Genomic DNA, 6,000 nt, shown 5'->3' with positions numbered 1-6,000 from the left:
GTGCTAATACCTTCCCTACACGTAACCGACTCCCGAACCAAGAATCTGGTTCTAATAGACCATGCCTTATCATTTTATGGTTTTTCCGTAGTTTTCCAGAATAAACTATGGTGGCGACTCCAAAATCTCTTTTCAAAACCTGTTCGTTTTTTCGGATCGTCGTCCCGTCGCGATTTTTTCCGGTTGCGACAACTCTACTATTTATTTTTTCGTTGATGTGATTTGAAAGTTGAGGTTTGTAATCTAGTGACTATTTACTTTCTGACTATATTAGTATCTCACTTTATAACTTGTTTTGTTTAGATAGAGGATTAATGGACTACTCTTCTTCTAGGGCTATAAACACCTCATTACGGTTTGCTTTAAGACTAAATTAGTTTTTTTGTTTTTTTTTCGCGACCATCAATGTCATGAACATTGCCTGATTGTGTTTCCAAATAGTTTGGAATGAAATATGAGTTTAAGGTTGATCAATGGCCTAATTGGACATTAAGTTAATGTTTTGTTGATTGTTTCTTTCTCCTCTAGCATTATATAATTTAGATAATTTTAGAGTAATGTTAGCAATACACCAAGGAATTCAACTTGGGATTCTATTCAGACTTGGAAAGGGGATACAAAATCATAAACCATGGAACTACAACATGATGCATAAGGTTCTACAAGATATATAAAATTCGTACAAATGCATATAATATAAGAGAGAAAAACCCATGTAACATTTAATTAAGGTTAAATTTATAATCAAAGACTAATAAGCATATGAAAGTCAGTGGCTAAACCCCACACAAAGCTCATTTCTCAAGTCATAAATAACAAAGCAGCATAAAAATGACTGTAGTAGTGCCAAGTAGCAAAACACAACATTTGAACTCTTAGACTAGACCTCTAAAATAGAAATCCAAATTGAAATCATAATTGCTCTAGAGATTCTTATTTCTTCCATAGTAAAGAATCAATGGACCAAGCAAGCCGAGCAACAGAAATAGAGAAACCAAACAGAGAGTCTGCAACCTCAAGCACACAATAAAGAGCTCTGGTTGCAGTGATTCATGCAATGCATTTTGGGGGCCTAGTAAGAGATGACACATGTTGCAATAGAGTTTGAAAAGGATGTAGTGATGTCAGGTCATTGAAGGTGTTTTTCTTTGTTGATAGTGGGTTTTATGGGCATAGGTTTACAAGAGCCCAAAATGAAAAAGAAACTTAACGCGGTTCCAAAAGTTGGCTCTCAAACAAGATCCACACAAACTTAAAAGCTTTGAAATTCCACGTTTTTTACAATTCTACCTGTTTTTCTCAACATCTATTCTAAGCATGGTCAAACTCGTTAAGGCATGATAGAGTTATAGAATCATATGTGATTCTGTATACCATGCAATGCACTAACAAATTATTTCCATTACACTCTACTATTGGGTAAAAATAATGGGATCTCAACTCTCAATGACGAGTCTCATTAATTTTTTAATGATACAAACCCATTTATAGGTGTACATCTAGTTGCTTAAGCTTTTAGGAGAATTGGTTCTTATGCCTTTTAAGCCTGGTGGTCTGAAGTTAGTCCCTTCCATGCACCCTTTTATATCTATGTCGACTTGAGTTCAACATGTATAGGGCTTGTGCATTCTCTGCACTCGTCCAAATGGTGGCATGGTTGAGATATCTAACCATTCAAAACCTTCAAGTAATTGAGACCACCAATCCAATTATAGCTTGGATATTGATGAAATTGTGAGGAGATTCATTAGAGTGGAAAGAACATTGTTTTATGGAGTTCAACATGTTCTTTGATGGGGCCTAAATGAAAGTGGTATCAAGGAATCCTTGAACCTACTAGATTATATTAAACTGAAGCATTAAGAGGAATAGGGAAAGACCATTTAAAATAAAATTCTATTATTGCCAATGAAAGCACTTTTGTAAGATAGCAATCACTTGAGAATTAATCTGTAAAATAATTCTAGAGGGCTTGATTAATCATTCTCTTAATCTTCTATTTATAAGAATAAATTTATACAAGAGTACATGATAAATAGGGCAACCCTAGACACAATATAATCATGATAAATAGGGTAACCCTTGACACAATATAATGATGATAAATAGGGTAAATATCCTAACACAATCCAAATCTTAAACAAATTTTAGCCCTCAGATGAAAATAATCCTAGATGTCTAGACTACATACCATATAAATGACTTCTCATGAGCAACAAATCCAGGAAGTTGCTCCATGTAGACATAACAAAGGTCACAGACTAATAAGCATATGAAAATCAGTGGCTAAATCCCACACAAACCTCATTTCACAAGTCATAAATAACAAAGCAGCATAAAAATGACTGTAGTAGTGCCAAGTGACTATTCCAAGAGCAAAACACAACATTTGAACTCTTAGACTAGACCTCTAAAATAGATATCCAAATTGAAATAATAATTGCTCTAGAGATCCTTATTTCTTCCATAGTAGAGAATCAATGGACCAAGCAAGCCGAGCAGCAGAAGTAGAGTAACCAAACAGAGAGTCTGCAACCTCAAACACACAATAAAGAGCTCTGGTTGCAGTGGTTCATGCAATGCATTTTGGGGGCCTGGTAAGAGATGACACATGTTGCAATAGAGTTTGAAAAGGATGTAGTGATGTCAGGTCATTGCAGGTGTTTTTCTCTGTTGATAGTGGGTTTTATGGGCATAGGTTTACAAGAGCTCAAAATGAAAAAGAAACTTAACGCGGTTCCAAAAGTTGGCTCTTAAACAAGATCCACACAAACTTAAAAGCTCTGAAATTCCACGTTTTTTACAATTCTACCTGTTTTGCTCAACATCTATTTTAAGCATGGTCAAACTCGTTAAGGCATGATAGAGTTATAGAATCATATGTAGAAGTTAAAACGCCTCTCTAAAACATAACGAAACAGAAATTGGGTTTTTCATTTAAGCATATCTAAGTCTAACCCAATTTTACTGTATAAAAGGCTTACTTGCAGTGCCTACGAGCTTTCGGCTTTGGCACTACGCAAAGTGTTCCATCGAAAGGTTTTCACTGCCTCATTTTGTTTCTCGTAGTTCGTAGGTAAGCACTGAATCGATTTTGATTGTTTTGCTATGGATCAAAATTGACTCGAATTGATAACGTCTTTTACTTTTCATGGATCATTTGATTTCGATTGATTCTTAAATTGTTATTGCCACGTCCTTGTTGAATGAATGAGAGTCATGTTAGAAGGATTTCATGACATGCTGTTATTGATAGTGGTAGGTCCCCACTTTGTGAATATTTACTTTATGCAATTAAGTGGGTGATAACTCCTTAAATTTGCATTCTTTTAGGTGTTTAGGAGTCTATGTTAGTCTATTTTAGTCTTTACTTGTTTAGAATTAGGCTAGATTTAGGTTTTTCTTTAAATTCTTTAGTTTTGTATAATTTTAGTTAAAAATAGGTTTTTAGGTGTATTTTGTAGAATTTTTAAATAATTAGGAAATTAATATTTTTTTAGAAAATCTTTTGATAAATATTCTTTTCTTTTATTTGATTTTCTTTTCTTTCTTTAATTTTGGATTAATACTCTTTGTGTAGTGGTGCTCCTAGACTCTTTGGGCTGTTTGAATTGAAGCTGATTAACATTTGGGCCACTGCTGCCACGCTTGAAGTTGGTGCTGATGCCACTGAATTGGGCCGTCTTAAGCTGGGCCGCGAGGAAGCTTTCTGCACTGCTGCTGGAATGCACTAAATTGGCGCTGCTGTCATAGACTGGGCTGATTGCACAAGTTGGGTCTGCAACTTTAGTGAAACGGTGCGCACAAGCAGCAGCTGCCTTATGGGTCTCTTCCCCTCGTTTTCATTTGAAGAAAGAACCCAAAGCTAGGGCAATGCTAAAGGTGAGAGAGGAAAGCTCCCAATGTTCAAGCCATTTACCCAGTGCTCCAAACGTCACTGACCGGTGGAGAAGAAGAGCTGACCGAAGCTGCCACGTGGATAGGATCGACGGTCAGAGTAAAGCAACGAACCTGGTACTTCTTGAATGGATTCTCTTGTGATGTTCCTCTCTTTTAATAGGGTAACTTGCATTGTTGTTTGCATAATTTACTAAGAAAGTAGGGTTGTAGACAAATCAAAGATTGATAAGAATAAGATATTCCTTCAATATAAATTGTCAACACCCAATTTCGTCCAGATTGGCTAATAGATTTATTTTATTTTCATCAGGAGTGTAAAATAAAAAAATAAAAAATAAAATAAAAAAATATATATAAAAAAATAATAATAAAAAAAAAGCGTTCGGCCCTTTGTTGTAGCTGTACGACCGTGCCGTTCGTCCTCCGCCCTGCAAGACCGTTCGTCCTTTGCTCTGTGCAACCGTTCGTTTTTGCCTTTTTCGACCGTTCGTCAATTCATACCTCTAGGACGTTCAGCAATTCTCAGCCTCAACCGTTCGGCTTCTCTACACTGAGCGACCGTTCGTTCGTCTCTTTTTGACGATCGTTTCTTTCCCCTGCCTGCGAACGTTCGTTCCTTATTGAATAATAGCACAAACGTTCGGCCGTTCGTCCTTTATCATGCGTTTATCTTCTCCATTTTCTTTTGATGTTCAGCTCCTTCCACCTGCATTCAACCGTTCGTCCTCTGCACTGAGCGACCGTTCGTCCTCTGTTCGAGACCGTTCGTCCTTTATCATGTGTTTATCTTCTCCATTTTTTTTTATGTTCAGCTCCTTCCACCTGCCTGCAACCGCTCGGCCTCAAACCATTCGACCCCAAAGACGTTCGGTCACTCGTCCTCAGACGTTCGGCCATTTGGTCTCATTGACGTTCGGCAATTTTCAGCGTTAAGCGTTCCAACTGATCGGCCGTTCGTCCTCTGACGTTCGGCCATTTAGTCTCATTGACGATTCGGCAATTTTTAGCCTCAAACGTTACGTCGTTCGATCGTTCAGCCTCTCAGGTAGCGAGCGTTCGGTTTTGGTCTAATGGTGTTGAGTCAAATATGGCGTTCGGTTTTGAGCGTCCGGCCTAGTTTGTTTTGATCTCACAATGTTCGGCCCAATAGTATTCAATCCAGTATGGTGATTCGGTTTTAGCGTTCGTCCTAGTAGTGCATGATCTCTTGACGTTCGTCGAAATAGAATTCAAGTGGTGTTCAACAAAATAGCGTTCGGTCACTTTCTTACGTTCGGTCTTTATGGTTTATTCTCAATTTAACGTTCGGTCTTTCAATATCCTTTAACACCCAGGTAACACGTAAATAAAAGCATCAAAGCAAAACAGAAACAGAAATAGTTTTTCTATCTAACAAGATCTCCCTCAACCTGAGTAACAATTTCGGCCGCAGCTATGCAAGATCATCCTTCACCTGTATCAAATCAAGTAAACAGATTAAATCACAGATCACATGCCAATACACTCAAAGCTTGTCCTTTGGAATAAGCCATTTTATCCTCTACTATATCCAACACATTAAAACAAGGGTGATTGACATTTCAAACTGCATCATTAGTTCAACATCTTCGTGTTCATTGACTTCAACACCAAGCACCAAAATTTTGTCATCCTCAGCCTGTAACACAACCTATCAGATTAGCCCACTCCTTTCAATGTTTCTATGTTACAACATTCATCAGATTAATTCCAAAAAAAAAAGGGCTACCACTGTTTCGGACACAACACACACCATCGTTCTTAATCTCAGAAGTCGAAACACCAAACTAATCAATAAATAAAAATGGGGGGAATGAGAAAAGGAGAGTGACGGCGCCGGTGAGGAAGCGGGCTCCAGCAAGGGCAGCGGGTTCCATTGCCGGCACGACCCTGGTTCGTGGTCCGAAAGGTGGCGACTGGGCGCGGCGGCTATGGCAGACAAGGAGATCGGACAGAGCGGCCCTTGACGGTCTCGGAGGCTCGCGGAGGCTGACTTTGGTGGGGGTAGTGGCGGTTGCAGGGTGCAAGGCGAGAACTTCCCGCGCGCGAAGAGGAGAAAGGAATTTTGGAGCGACGACCAGC

The sequence above is a fragment of the Vigna angularis genome, chromosome 5 (assembly GCF_016808095.1).
Source record: "Vigna angularis cultivar LongXiaoDou No.4 chromosome 5, ASM1680809v1, whole genome shotgun sequence".
Taxonomy (NCBI): domain Eukaryota; kingdom Viridiplantae; phylum Streptophyta; class Magnoliopsida; order Fabales; family Fabaceae; genus Vigna; species Vigna angularis.
The sequence above is the reverse complement of the archived record's forward strand: the minus strand, read 5'-3'. Positions refer to the sequence as shown.